The following is a 16,100-nucleotide window of genomic DNA, read 5'->3' as shown; positions in this document are numbered from 1 at the left end:
GCAGAAAGACCCGAGGAAGGACACGTCACAGGAGAGCCCGGAGAGCCGGACTGATTAAAAGGAGACACACGAAAAACGGAAGCACGGCCGCGGCAAAGCGGGATCGCTTCCCGGCTGTCCAGCGCTGTCTTTTGCTTATTGCTTGCTATAATTAATAAAACTTCCCTTTATTAAACTTTAACACTCTCTCGAGTGAATTTATAACAATTTGGTGCCGTGACTCGGATGCAATCTGTAGGACGGATCGGCACTTCCGGGGTGCGCCCCGCTCTAAGGTTTAGCAGCCCGGGGGGGCCGGTTCCTGCCTCAATTGCACCGACGAACCTAAAATTAAAGCAATAAGCAAAAGGGAGACCGGTCGACCCCTTAAATTCTGTGCACAGAGTCCGGACGAAGACGCAGGACGTGGGACGCGTGAGTATAACGGGGATCCGTCTGGGCGGGGTCGGGATCCCGGAGTGTGGTGAGTGTGTGTGTCTGAGAGGGGAACCGGCAGCTGGATTCCCCGAGCAAGAGCGGTACGAACGAGGGGAAGCGAAAGGAATTGTGTGATTGAAGGCACTCCGGAAGAATGGGACAGGGGAAGAGCAAGCCTCCTGTACCTGTTAAACTCCCACCGATACCTAAAGATAGTCCGTTGAGTTTTATACTAGATAATTGGAAACATTTCCCAGGGACAGAAAATAAAGATAGGGCAAAAATGATTTTGTGTAGTAATTATTGTGTAGTAATATAGAGAGGGAAAGAAATTTCAAAGAATGTATTTTGGCCTATATTTGGATCAACCGAAGAGTGGGTTAAACAAAAATTAAATTCCTGGGAACAAAGGATCCCCTTTAACCCAGAGGAAAGTGCTTATGCAAAGACCTGAGTAGAAAATCCACTAGGATTTTGATCTACTAAGATCCACTAGGACCAAGAAGTATTTAAATCTTCCTACCTTTGGTAGTTCTGTGAAGTCAATTTGAATATTTGCAAAGGGTCTTTTGCTAAGGGTCTCCCTCCATAAGGTAATTTTCAGAGATTTTTCCTATTTGTTTTTAAACATGGGAGGCAGCTTCTAGTAATTTGCTTAGCTAAGTTTCGAATACCTGTGCTCATATACTTTGCTGCAAAATAATCTATTAACCTTTGTGCTCCCCAATGTGTTCTTTGATGTATTTTTCTAATATTCTTTGAGCTATGGCTTTTGGTAGTACTTCCCGGCCATCTGGGAGAGGCTATCTCCCCTCTGAGTTTTCTATTGCTCCTGTCTCTGGGAGTTTTGGCCTTTCTTCCTCAGTAAATCTACTTCTTAAGTCACTATTCTTATGTTCTAAAGTTTCTTCCTGTCCCTCCCTTTTTTTTTCTTTTATGACCATTGTTTGTAATGCCGCCTGTTTTGCCTCCTAATCAGCAGCATTATTTCCTCTACTCCTCAAGTCTATTCCCTTCTGGTGTCCTTTCAAATAAAACACTGCTAACCTCTTGGGCCTTCTCAGGGCCTTTAATACTGTAATTATAAGTTTTTGATGAACCAAATCTTTCCCTTGAGAGTTTATTAAACCTCTTTCTTCCCACAGTTTACCAAACATATGCACCACCCCATAACTATATCTGGAATCTGTATATATTGTCCCCTCCTTTCCTTCTAGTGATTTCAATGCCCTTAATGCTGCATACAATTCACAGGCTTGGGCTGACCAAGATTTGTCTAATGGACCTGATTCTAGAACTTGCATATCAGGTCCTCTTATTATAGCATAGCCTATTTTCCTCTTTCCTTCTATCACTCTGGAGGACCCATCCACAAACAGCTTTTCTCCGCTTTCTAATTCCTCTTCTTCCAGATCAAGTCTAATTTTGGTTTGTTCCTCAATTGTAGTTATACAGTCATGTGTCAAAGATTTACTTTCAGGTTCTCCATACAAAAGGCAGCCGGGTTTTGTACAGTTGTGGTTTTTAATATTAAGTTTAGGGCTTCAGTTGGAATTCCTTCATGTTTTAAAAGTCTAGCATCTGAAATCCATTTTTCCGCTTTTTGTTGTAGCACACCCCGAATGTTATGAGGGGACATTATCTTCAAATTGCTATTAAAGGTGATTTTGCTAGCTTCTTCTACCAGTAAGGTACATCCTGCTACTACTTGTAAACAGGCTGGCCAGCCTTTACTCACAAGGTCTAAGATCTTTGATAAATACCCTATTAGCTTCTTCCTCCCTGCCCACTCCTGAGTTAGGACTCCAGAGGCGACCCTATTTTCTACATTTACAAACAAGTAAAAGGGTCTCTTTAAATCTGAGAGACTCAAGACAGGAGCATGAATTAAACTTTCTTGTAGTTCCCGGAATTTTTCTGTATCTTCTAAACTCCATTTTATTACTCCCTCCTGTGTCAATTTTTGATATAAAAATTATACTTTACTACTATAGTTTTCAATCCACTGTCTACGATACCCTGTTAATCCCAAGATTTGACGTATCTGTCTTTTATTTTTAGGAATTAGTAGTGACAAAATTCCTTGTATTTTTTTCAGAGTCTATTTTTTTTCCCCTTTTCTAAAGTAATGGCCTAAATATTTTACTTCTTTTCCACAAATTGGAGCTTTGCCTTAGATACTTGCAATCCTTTTAAACCCAGGAAATTTAACGATTTAATACTCTCTCTCCTTACATCTTCCTCCTCTTTCCAGCTAAAAGCAAATCATCCACGTATTGTATCAGAGTCACTCCTGGGTCTGTCTGATAATCCTGTAGAATCTGTTCTAGTGCTTGTCCAGGCAAGTTGAGAGGTTCTGTAAATCCCTGGGGCAATAGTGTCCATCTCAATTGTTGTCTCCTCTCTGTGTCTGGATCTTCCCATTCAAATGTAAAATAATTTCGACTAGTCTCATCAAGAGATGAGACCAAGGCCCAAAATGTATCCTTTAAATCTATAACACTGTACTGTAGACTGTCAGGTCCCAATTTGCTTAATGATGTATACGAATTTGCTATTACAGGGAACCGTGCCACTGTACGTTTATTAAATTCTTATTAATTTCTCTTAAATCTTGTACCAAACGATAAGTCCCATCTGGCTTCTTTACTGGCAGTATGGGTGTGTTAAAGAGTGACATACATGGTTCTAATAGTCCCTTACTTAACAATCTATCTATTTCTGGTTTCAACCCTCTTCGTCCCTCAAGTGACAAGAGATACTGTTTTATTCTAACTGAGATTTCTGAGTTTTTAATAGTGACCGAGAATGGAGTTATCTTCAACTGCCCTACACTCTCAGGTACAACCCGGAGAGTAAGCGCTGATAAGACACTAGAAAGAAAATCCCTAACACCGAAGTGAAAAAAGCCGTACCAAGTGTTATTAACAACTGACTCTGTAGTTCGAACAGCTGAAAAGGAGTGGACACATGCCAGTCGTATAAAGAGACCTGTGAAGCCACAAAAGACTAATAACTGAGAAGTGGTTAGCCCGGCTAGGAACCTGAGACTTAAGATATCCCGAACAAAGTAACATCCAAGGACTATTAACCGGCTTAAAAACTTATAAATAGTAAATTTCATAAAGATTTTTTATATAGAATATAAAATACCCCCATCTAGTAGTAAAGAAATATATAATAGAAGTGTAAAAATAGGCTGTACTTTATGTCAGAATTGTTATCTTTTTGTTTGTTTTAAATGTATAATATGTAAAGAACATTAGTAGACCCACTGTCATAGAGGCTACCCACTAAGAGGGGTGTGTAGATCTTGCTACACTGCCCAGAGAAAACTCACGGATTGGCCCTTAATAACTAGAATACGAGCAAAAAAAAAATTTGAGACAAAATCAGAGGAGTGGTGGACTATTTATGCCAGAGGAGTTAACCCCTTGTATTATTACCATCCAAACGAACCTGCACCTTTTATAGTAAATATAGTAGCTGGGTTGTGCAGACAGTGTCTCCAGGAATTGAGGTGTAATACCCCTTTAGTAAAGCATAAAAGTTGAAAAAAATACATACAAAGAATTAATAAGAGAAGGAGTAATTTCCCTCCCGAAGAATACTCTTGCTGCCGAGAAGATGGTACACCCCGTGTCCCGTGGCAACCGGGTCGACGATGGGAGAGGCAGAGGAGTAATAAACTGTGGAAGGAAACACTCCAATATACATGGGACCAAGAGGTCATGGACCAGGAAATGGCACAAGAATGGAAATGATACAACCCAGCGAAATAATTTTTGGAAAATCAAAACTAACACTATACAAAAGAAAAGCCTCTATTATAGCAGGGGAAGCTAATGCTCATTAAAGAAGTTAATAACATTTACAATCTTAATTAGCACATTTAACATTTGTATAAGTAAAACTCACGAACCCTTTTAATTAGTCTTTAATCCAATAGGAAGACCAGGCTATTATTCAATCACAGATCACCTTTGGGGCCCCTAGTTTTCAAGTTACACTAGATTTTCTTATTAAGTAAAAGAGTATTAATCGTATCCTGCCCAGACGTAAAGTACTATATATGTGCCCAGCTTCTAATCCAGGCAGAGAATATTGTAATTACCCTGGGGAATTTTACTATAAATATTGAGGCTGTGAAACAATTTCCATAGAGTAAAAAGTACAGAACCCAGATAAGTATTTAAAGGTTGAACAGAGTCCACATAGATGTATAAAGCCCTGGATAAGCCCCTCAGGGGAAGTAACATATACTGGGACTTGTAAATTTCATTACATCAATATTACACAGTCTCAAGACGCTGGGTGGTTACTGGGACGAACCTGGGGTCTCAGGGTATGGGAACCCAGAAAAGATCGGGGAGTGCACATTCTTATAAAGAAAGAAATGGTTCCACATGATTCGGGATCTGTTGGACCAAATCCAGTGGTGTGGGGAGTAATAGATCCCAAAGTAAGAGATCAGAGTAACTATTCAGAAAATTTAGAAAATAGCACACAAGTAACAACTACAGTAGAGACACCCCAAGAATATGGAAATGAAGTTCTTTGGAAAATATTGCAAGCTACCTTTAAAGTATTAAATGACACACACCCAAATTTAACTAGAGAATGTTAGTTATGCTATAACATTAACCCACCCTTTTATGAGGCCATAGGCTCCATAGCAGAACCAAAAAGAGTAAACGGCACTAATCCTGCTGCCTGTTTATGGAAATCGGGAAGGGAAAACACTCCAGGAATAACATTATCTAGAGTCACTGGAAAAGGGAAATGTGTGGGAAATGTGCCCCCAGATAAGAAACACTTATGTCAGACAAAAATACACATTAATGACCCTCGCAAGCCGGCTTAGTAGCTGATTCCAGCACCTAATACTAAATGGGTTTGTAACACTTTAGGAGTAACCCCATGTGTCTCTGTAACAGCCTTTAATGAAACCTATGAATTTTGTATACAAGTTATAATAGTTCCCTGAATTATTTATCATTCTGAAGAATATATGTATACACAATACCAAAACTCAGAACACCATTTGGTGAAACGAGAACCCCTCACAGTATTAACAATAGCCGTATTACTAAGCATAAAAGGAGCTGGACTAGGAACAGGTGTAGCATCCTTAGTTAATCAACACCAGGGGCTTAAAGAGCTTAAAATTTCAGTAGATGAAAATTTAAGAAGAATTGATGAATCCATAAAAGACCTCACAGACTCCCTAGACTCACTGGTTGAAGTAGTCTTGCAAAATAGAAGAGGATTAAACTTATTATTTTTACAAAAAGAGAGCCTGTGTACTACACTTAAATAAGAGTGTTGTGTATATGTAAATAAAAGCGAGATAGTAAGAGAAACCATGGCCAAATCACAAAAAGAACTGGAAAAGAGAAAGAAAGAACAAATGCAACAGAGTTGGTACGAATCCTAGTTTAATTATTCTCCCTGGCAAACAACTTTACTATCTACTATAGCAGGACCACTAATTTTACTAATCTTAAGACTTACTTTTAGCCCTTGCATTCTTAATAAAGTTATTAACATTGTAAAAAGCAAGTTAGAAGCAGCTCACCTTATGAAACCTTAAATGAAGCAGAAACCGAAGATTATTTAGAACTAAGTAAAAAAAGAATTGCAAAGATTTAGCGAACAAAAGTAGGGAATAGAAAAAGGGGGGATTGTGATAAACAGAGACCCTTTTGTTCGACTAAACATGCAGATATGATATCCTGTAATGTTATGTTCTGTAAAATCAAGATTGTTATTTACCCCTTACTTACTTACGATAGTTACTTACGTATGCATAGTAACTGATGCTTGTATAGCTACTGACGTTTATCATGTCCTTGCTAAGATTCCTTGCATTCCAAAAAATTACTGAGCTAAGCCTTTACAGAGAACAGTGAAGAAAAGTTAAAGGAAGATAAGGTAAAGACCGAACGATCGGACCCCTAGACCGATGAAGGCGCATGCGCAGAAAGACCCGAGGAAGGACACGTCACAGGAGAGCCCGGAGAGCCGGACTGATTAAAAGGAGACACACGAAAAACGGAAGCACGGCCGCGGCAAAGCGGGATCGCTTTCCGGCTGTCCAGCGCTGTCTTTTGCTTATTGCTTGCTTGCTATAATTAATAAAACTTCCCTTTATTAAACTTTAACACTCTCTTGAGTGAATTTATAACACTAAAGAGCTCGGTTACAGCTCCCCAGGCTCCCCCCAAGTGCTCCCAAGCCGTATACATTCGCCCCGAGCACCTGCAGCCACAGCTCGGACACAAAAGTGTTCTCCAAGCGCTTCCCCGCACCGCCAAACGCGCCTTCCGAGCCACTTCCGGAACTACAGCTCCCATCATGCTCCGCGACGCCCATAGAGCGCTATTCCAGCCGGGACTCCATCTCCCGTCATGCCCCGCGCCTCACCGGAATCCATTGGAGCTGCGCCTACAACTCCCATGATGCTCCGCGGCCCCATTAGACCGTATTATACCGGCGCCTACAACTCCCATCATCCCCCGCGGCCCATAGATTCCCTGTTACAGCCCCCCAAGTGCCCGCCCGGACTCCGAAGGGCCCCCAGATTCCCCTCCCTGACCTCCAAGTGCCCCCCTGGACCCCCAAGTGCTCCCCTGGATCCCGAATTGTCCCACAGAATCCCTAAGTGCCCCTCCAAGTGCTCACTCGGCTCCCCCAAGTGTCCTCCAGACCCCTAGGTGCCCTCTAAATCCCTTCCCAGACCTGAAACTGCCCCAAATGTTCCCCAGCAAAGTTTCCATGGACCCCAAAGTGGCCCCTTTTACCCTGTCTGAGAATAATTTCAGAATTATGAATAACGGGCTAAAAATAGGAGTAATTAGCATAAAGAGGGAGAAATAGTGGTCAGTTAATTAATGAAGGGAATTGTGGTACTTAGAGCCAGAGAACAATAATGTTTTGTTCCTGAAAATGTATCAATTCTTTTATATAAATGCAAAAACAAGGTTATAAGAATACAGAATAATATTATTATAAAAAGTAAAATTTTATTTTTATAAATTAATTAGATTTTAATGATAAAGAAAAATTGATAAATGTTCTCAATGTTTTGGGATGTCAGTCCCAGGTGGGCGATGTCAGACATGCTGAGGCTCGGGGTGAGGAGCAGGTTGTCCAAACAGGGGCAGCCCACAAGGGGCTCATTCTTCTCTGTGACCAGACCTGCTAAGGAGACATTCAGCATCAGGATTGTGAAGAGTAAATCGTGACCTCCTGATCAGTACACAGAGATGTTTTACAGTTTGAACAGTAGAATGTTGTCACCGTAAGGGGCCTTCTTTGTTAATGTACCTCATGTTGTGTCATGTTTGTTAAATACCAATGTTGTTGTACCAGCCTTGTTAATGCCACCTGGCCTTGTCTATTGCCTCTGCTGCTCCCGGCACCCCCCAATGGCACCGATGACAGCACCCAGTGTGTAGATGAGCCCAACTCCCATGGGGGGTAGCACCCAGAGAGAGTGGGATTAACATCCAAAGACCTCTAGAATCAGTGAGCTGTGGCACGAAACAGACTCCAAACTACGCTGAGGAGCAAGGGAGAACATTGAGCAACTGACTGATGTTCCGGACTTTATCACCATAACTACACAACATTTGCTCTCCACGACTACCCAAGATTTACAGTAAACCAGAGTCCTTCTAGACGCTCTCCTGAAGACAGAATCCCCAGCTCTGCCCTGTGGCAAAGCTGAACATCTCCTCCTCTGGGTCATCCATCGGGAGCAGCATTGAGCTCCCCCACCTAGAGCTGCCCTCAATAAAGGCATTAAAAAGGAGCTGCTCTCCTTGCCTGCTCTTTTCAGAAGGACTGAGCCCGTGGCAGAGTGACCCACGCTGCAGCACTGTGAGGGGGCTGTTCCCCATGGGATGGACCCAGCTTGGAGAAGTTCCTGGAGAAGTCTCCGGTGGCAGAGAGCCCAGGGTGCAGCAGGGGAACGACTCCTGTCCCTGAGCAGCGGGAAAAGCCCGGGGGGATGGAGTGACCATGGCCCCATTCCCTGTGTCCCTGCACTGCGGGGGAGCAGGCACAGCTGGGAGGAGGGAGGGGTGGGGGGAGCTGGTTTTAAGGGTCTTCCTTTATGTCTCATGATCCTGCTCTGAGTTTTTGGAGTTTTCTGCCAGAAATCTCTCTCCTCCCCCACTCATCCACAGGGATTTGGGGCAGTTTTCCCTTTTAGGGGGAAATCCGAGTGATGCACTGATGCTCCTAATTAGAGGTGGGAGAAGTGAGGCTCCAGGGCTTCCCCCTGAGCCGGAGACACCGAACACCCAGGGCTGGGAAAGGCGGGCCGGGAGCTGCGGAGAACTTTGTTTGTATCCAGAGCTCAATGGCGGCTCGGGCCGGGCCCGTTCCAGGGCTGTTCCTCATCCCCGCCCTTCCCCTCACACAGCCCGGGGGGCCCTGAGAGCGCGGGGCGGGACTGTGCCGTGTGCAGAGCCCGCCGCTGGCTGCGATTGGCTGCTGCTGCCGTCACTCGTGGTTCTGGCGCACTCTGATTGGGCAGAGCGGGAACAAGCCCGGCCCCGCTGGCGCCCCCAGGGCGGCCGTGGGGCAGGAGAGCCGCCATTGCCGGAGCGTCTGTGCGGGCCCGGCAGCGGCGGCAGCAGCGGCCGGAGCCCGGTGAGGCGGCGGCGGAGCTCGGAGGCGGCCCCGGCCATCGCAGGTGGGAGCCGCGCTTGGTTCTGCGGGGGCTCGGGGCTCGCTGCGGGCCCGGGAGGGGGCGGCAGGGGGCTGTGGCGGGTGGGTTGTGCCGTGGCCGGCCCGTGTTGGCCCTGGCGTGAGGGCGCTGCGGGAGCGGCTGCCCGCGGTCTCCTTCCCGCTGGGGCCTCGGCAGGAGCCGGTGCCGGAGCAGCGCTGGCTCGTCCCGGTTCGTGTCGGTAGCCCGGAGGTGGCTGCGCTGTGCCCGGGGCTGGGCGAGAAAATTCCCGGCGCCAGAGGTTTGTGTGGCCAAAGGAGCCAGAGGAGTGGTGTGCAAGTGACTTTATTGCTGCCCAAAGGGAGAGGCCATGGGGCATTTGCCATTCGCTCTCTCCAGTTGCTGGAGGACGCGGCCTCGTTTTTGTCCTGATTTTCCCGGCCGCGTGTCCCTGTCCCTTTCCCCACTGGCGGAGGTGCTTGGAAGGTTCAGACTTCCCCATCTGCCTCCTGCATGTCCCGGTTAATATGTACCCCCCGCTTTTGTATAACATCTGATATTGATGGCTCTGTTAAGTCTTTGTTCTTCTGGAAGTTCAGGAATTTAGCGGGACTTTGTCAGAGCAGCGGTCCTTGTCAATTAGTAACATTTTCTGAAAATGATGCTTTCTCCCATTGCTTCCTTATGTACAAATCCATATCTGCAAGCAGATTCACTCACTGACTCTGTTTTTTCTTCCTGGGTGTTCTTTGATTTTGGGATTGCTCTCAGTGCCCTCATTCTCTGTCCTTTTGTAGCCGTTTGTGGCTCAGGAGGCCTGGCTGCCCCCTGCATCCCCTTGCTCAGCTGCTGAATGAGCAGCACTCAGCAAGGTGTCCTGCATGGTGAAAAGATGAGAGTTGCTGTAGAACATAAGAGGACAAACTGCATTCCTTTAACCCATGGTCTGCCCGGGAAACATGGAGATGTGTTCTATTCCCATCTGTTCCATGTTTGGACCAGTACACGGGCTGCTTTCTTATTTCCTTGTTATCTGTTTCACCTCTTTTCCTTTGTGATCTATTTTCCAACAGCAGTTTGAGTCATTTAACTTTTCACAAGCTGTTTCTTTTTTTTGCTTAAAGATAATCTGATCCCATCCCATGGTGAAATGTTGTGTTCCTCATCTGAGTGGATTGGTTGGGAAGAAAGTCAGGAACTGGAGCTGTCTGGTTGGGTATTAGTTTGAGGACATCCTGTAATCTAAATATGCCATGGAAATGATAAATGGGTTCTCTGGCTCCTGATATGAATTTGTCAGGGTTCCCAGGGGCTGGTCCGTGGTGTTGCAGGATTTGTTCTGGTGGCCGTTCATCTTTTCCCCATTTTTGGGTGCTCCCTCCAGCCAGGGCTCCACCAATTTTTGGCTTTTCTCTAATTAAATCAGCTCATACTTGGATTCCCAACTGATTTCCCTTGGGGTAACAAAAACCCCAGTGCTCTAATTCACCCTGGATAACACAGAAAGTGAGAGCACAAGTTAAGGTGGGGACTGGGATGATTCCCGCCCATTTTTTATAGTGAAGTTTTCACAACAATCTCCATTTGCTGTTTTCCTTTGCAGCTTAACCAATTTCTGTGTCAGTCCGATATCCTCACCATGGGCTCTGCCTTTAGCTGTGCAAATTCCATCTGTGCCAGCAGGCAGAGCTTGGGGTGAGGGGCAGAGGAATTCAGCCCAATTCCTCCCCCAGGCAGGAAGACCCTGGTACATTGTCCAGGCTTTGCCCCAGAGGTGTTAATTTGCATTTCTAAAGCTCCTCTCCTGGCTGCCTGGAATGAATCTTCTCTTCCTGGGGAGCCATGGGATGACTCACATGAAGGGCTCCCTCCCCCATCTGCTTTTTTTTTTTTTTTTTTTTTTTAACAATTTTCTATTAACTCTTTCCATTTTAAAGGGCTACCTTTCAAACTCTTCTAGTTTTCAAAATGCAGGTTAAAGGTGAACATGGAAAAACCCATACCATAATTTTGCTATCACTAAGAGCCACACACAAACATAAAAGCAAAAATTAGAAAGCAATCAAGTATTTTCTTTTACTTCTCCTCTGACTAAAAACTGATTCTCACACCCCTGGCCCAAACAGAACTTACAATATAAAAGTAGAATTATAACGAAAAATTCTTCTAATGGTGTAATCCTTTCACTGAAACTGTGAAAAGCAAAAACTCTCCAACAATGTCTTTAGAGAAATAAAGCATTACTTGATTCTGAACAGAATCATTTCAACCACACATAATCTGCATGTGCAGAGAAAATCATTCCATGACATGTGAGTTTTACTAGATGTTTCCTAAACTTTATACAGTCTGAACCCATAGAAATCCATGGGTTTAATGTTCATTGTTTCCATGTTGTGGAGTTCTTAGTGTTTGGTTTCCTGTTGCACCTGGATTTCTGTGTCTCTGATGTGAATTAGGTCTGCACTCCTGCATTTCCTGCTCAGCCTTTTCCAGACCAGGTGTCTCCAGCTGTGCCAGGGGCAGTGTCTGGGGTAGATGTTGGTTGATGTTTGCTGCTGGGCCTTGGTGTTTTGTTGATGGTCGTTGTCTTTGTGGGAATCTTTTGGGCTATTCCCAGTCTGTTGAGATGTTAAGCTCATCTCTGCTGAGTGGTGGAACATCCCTTAAAAAAAACCTTTACAATTCCTTTCCCCAAGGCAAATGCAAACGAAGCCTGACTGCAGAAATCCAATAAAAAATAATTTTACACTTGGTATATTTTCCAATACTCTAATCCCAGCCAGCCCAGAGTGTAATTGAGAGCCAGAGTGGAATTCTCACGGTGCCCTCCCCAGCAGCTGTGGCGAGGGCAGGCACAGAAAGCCCTGAAGCTCCAGCAGTGCCAGCCAGGATTGTCCCGCAGGGGCTGGAGATGCCAAAGGAGGGTGCCCAGACCGAGGATTTGAGCAGAGGATCTGTGGGCAGGCCCAGGGGCTTCCCCCACTGGGGAGCCCTGGCTGCTGCTGCCTTGCCTTCAGTGCAGGCTCAGGGGCGACCTCCCATCCTCCTGCTGCAGCTGGGAAATCCAAATCTCCGGGGCTTCAGAGCCCTTGAGCCGAGGCTGAGGGGTCCCCCCGTGTTCAGCTGTGCTGGGGCTGTTTCTGTGCTCAGGGACACTTGGAATGGGCCGTGCCACTTGGCCACCAGAGCTGCTTCTTTCCTCTGCTTCAGCAGGACCCGATGTCCTGGTTGGGTGTGTCGTAGTAGAGATGGACAATGACACCTGTTTCTTCTTCCATCACAGCCAAAGCTTTCTTGCACACAGCTTATATTTACATGGTTATCAGAAGGCACCGTGCTTAATTCCAGTTGGTTGGGAACTCAGTTCACTGGTTGGTAATGGTGAGTGTACACATCAATCCAAACTTTTCTCTCTAACAATGTTTACATACTTTTTCTACTGATTCCCATGGGACAGATCCCTTGTTACTACAGGTGCACTTGTTTTTCTCCCCAGGAATAGTTTTTTATGCTAAAAAACTTTTCATTCTCAAGATGTTTTTGCATGGGAACTTATCAGGCCAGCTGCTAGCTACACTTAGCCTACGTAACAAATCCTAAACCATGATTTTCCAAGTCCTTTCTTTTGTAAGGTTTTACCTTTATGTGACAGGGTGTTGTGGACAGCAAAGTCCAAAGGTGGGTGTGTCTCAAATCTCTCCCAGCCCCGGTTGGGATCTCTCTCAATTCAATGCAGGCATGGGTTTCTTCCCAGCCCCCTCTCTTGGCTGTTCAAACAGGAGGCTGGGTTAAACCCTTCCCCTGTCCTCAATTCTAAATCCTCCTGTGCCACTGAACAAGTTTCATACTGCAGTCACCGAGCTCTGCTCATCCATTTAGAGGCTCTGTTGGGGTACGTGGGAGAAGGTGAGGAGGGGTCCCTGGGGGTCGTGTCCCCGCCCGGGAACGCCTGTGACCACCCCATGTCCCCCCCCATGCCGGGCTCACCCCCTTTTGTCTCTGCCAGAGCTCCTGACCCAGCTCCTGCTGTGCCCTGGGAGGGGCTTTGGGGAGCCCCCCTGGGACCCCCTTGGATCCCCATTCCTGGGCCCTGGGACCCCCCCCGCATCTCCTTCCCCAGCTCCGGGACCCCCTGCACCCCCTTCTCCTGCACCAACAGCGCCCTGCACCCCCTTTCCCGGGGATCCTCCCCTGCCAGCCCCTGGATCCCCCGGTTCCGTCAGCCCGGGGACCCCCGGAGCCCCATTCCCGGCCATCCCGGGGCACCGCACCCCCAGGCCTCCCTTTCCAGGGAAAGCCGAGCTGGGCACGGGGCTCTCCAGCCGCTCTGGGATTTCTGATCACCCAAAGGAGAGGGAGAGAGCAGCAGAGAGAGGGAGAAGGAGATTGGGAATCGGGGCTCGGGCTCCCAGCGCCCGCTCCTGCTCCGCCGGGGCTGGGGAGCCGCAGCCGCAGGAAAAATGGGATCCGCGGATCCCGGGGCTTCCCCCGCTTTGGGCCGAGGCCGGCGGGTTCCAGGCAGAGTTTGAGCGCAGGGCCCGGGAGTTCAGCCCAGTTTGTCCCGGGGGTCCCGCAGTGCGCGGCCGAGGAGGGTCCCGGGGGATCCCGGGAGGGGATCCCGGGGAATTCCCTGGAATTGCCCCGTCCCCTCCCCCCGCGCTCCCTCGGGCACTTTCGCTTCCGCCTTGGCCGCCCTGCGCCGCCGGGATCCGCCCGGCGACCGGTGACGTCACTGCAGCCTCGGGCTGCCACTGGCGGGCAGCAAAGAGCGGCGCCAATGGCGGGGCCGGAGGCGGCTCTGGGGGCGGGGCCGGAGCTGTGGGCGGGGCCGCAGCGGAGCAGCGCGATGGCTCCAGCGCTGGGGCCGGGGGCGCTCCCGGGGGGCGGCGAGAGGTGAGGGGGACCCCCGGCACCGGGACTCTTTGATCGCCCACTCCGGAGCGCCGAGGGGCCCCTAAACCCCCATTCCTGGGCGCCGCCATCCCACCGAACCCCCATTCCCGGCCGTGGGTCCCACCCTGCACCCCCTTATCCGGCACCAGGAACGCCTGCACCCCTTTCCCGGCCATCCCGCCTCCCGTAGCCCCCAGAGCCCCCTTCTCCTTGACCCATTTACCCCCGGACCCCCATTCCTGCCTCTCCCAGCAGCCAGCCCCTCCTTTCCTCAGCACTGAGGACACCCGGGACCCCTATTCCCAGCCATCCCGGCTTTCCCTGCCCTCTCCTGGCAATGGGGACACCGGGGACCCTTGGAGCTCCCTTTCCTGGGTACAGGAACGCCCTGAACTCCAGCCATGCCACATCTAGCCAGCCCCAGCCTCCCCTCTTGTCAGTCCTGGCATCCCCAAATGCCCTTCCCGGCTCTCCCCGTTCCCCCTTTCCTTCAGCCATGATCCCCCCGATCCCAAATCTCCAAACGTCCCCCCAGTTCTCCTCTCCCTGCGTTCCCTGCACGCGGCGCTGTCGGAGCCCGGCCTGGGCTTCCCGCAGTCCATGTCCATGGGGTCCCTGGCTGGGATCCCCTTCCAGCGCCGCCGCAGCGAGCGGGGCCGGGCGGAGCCGCAGCCCCGGGGATGGCGGCCGGAGCTGAGCCGGGATCTTGGGATAGCCAGAGCTGGGATATTGGGATAGCCAGGGCTGGGATATTGGGATAGCCAGGGCTGGGATATTGGGATAGCCAGAGCTGGGATATTGGGATAGCCAGGGCTGGGATATTGGGATAGCCAGGGCTGGGATATTGGGATAGCCAGGGCTGGGATATTGGGATAGCCAGAGCTGGGATATTGGGATAGCCAGGGCTGGGATATTGGGATAGCCAGAGCTGGGATATTGGGATAGCCAGGGCTGGGATATTGGGATAGCCAGGGCTGGGATATTGGGATAGCCAGGGCTGGGATATTGGGATAGCCAGAGCTGGGATATTGGGATAGCCAGGGCTGGGATCTTGGGATAGCCAGGGCTGGGATATTGGGATAGCCAGGGCTGGGATATTGGGATAGCCAGGGACGGCACAAGGAGCGGCACCGGCACGGGGCCAGCGGGGAGCTGCAGATGCTGCAGTAGCGGCACAGCCAGAGCGGGGCTGAGCGGGGGGAGCCGGGGCTGGGGGATCTGTGGGGCTGCGATGGCAACTGTGGCACCGCCATGGGGATCCCTGAGATCCAGGCTGAGGGATTAACAAATTCCCTGGCTCACAGCTGCAGGGAATGTCTCCGGAAATATGTCAGATATGGGCGGGAGGTGCTGGAGTGTAAAGGTAGGAGGACAGAGTTCCCAGGGGATATGGGAATGGGAATGTGGGATCGGGGAGGGCAAAATTTGGGAACATTTGAATTCCCATGGAAATTCCACGGATGGATCTCAGACATCATCCCATTCCCACGGGACCTCCACGGATGGATCCTGCTGCTGTCCCATTCTGTAGATGGATCTCACTGCCATGCCATTCCCATGGAATTCCATGGGCAGATCTCCCCATCCCACTGCCATGGGAGCTCCAATCCGGTTCCCCCCAAACCCATCCTGGGGGACCCCCCATGACCCACCCATCCACCCCAAACTCTTCCTGGGTCCCCCCTCATCCCCCCACAACGGGAATTCCTGGGAGTCCCCCTGTGTCCCCTCCCCCAGGACTTTGGGGGTCCCACCCGACCTGTCCGTGCACCCCCAGATTTCTTCCACAGCCCCCCTGTGATGGTGGAGGGTGGGGGCCGAGTGCTGGTGCCCCCCTGCCTGCAGCAGATCCAGCGGTGAGGGCAGTTCGGGGGGTCCCTCAGCATTTGGGGTCCCTGGGATTTGGGGTGACCCCCCGGGCCCCCCAGGATCTCCCTGAACACGCTGACGCTGCCTGTGCACAGTGAGAAGGTTCAAACCCGGCACGGGGTCCCCAGCACTGCCACCCGCATTGCCCAGGTACCCCCAAACCTGCCGAGAACCCCCAAACCCCCCGGGACATCCCAACCTCCCCTGATCCCAAACACAGGCCTGGATGCTCCAAAAACTC

This window comes from Poecile atricapillus, chromosome 19 (assembly GCF_030490865.1).
Source record: "Poecile atricapillus isolate bPoeAtr1 chromosome 19, bPoeAtr1.hap1, whole genome shotgun sequence".
NCBI lineage: Eukaryota > Metazoa > Chordata > Aves > Passeriformes > Paridae > Poecile > Poecile atricapillus.
This window is presented reverse-complemented; position numbering follows the sequence as displayed.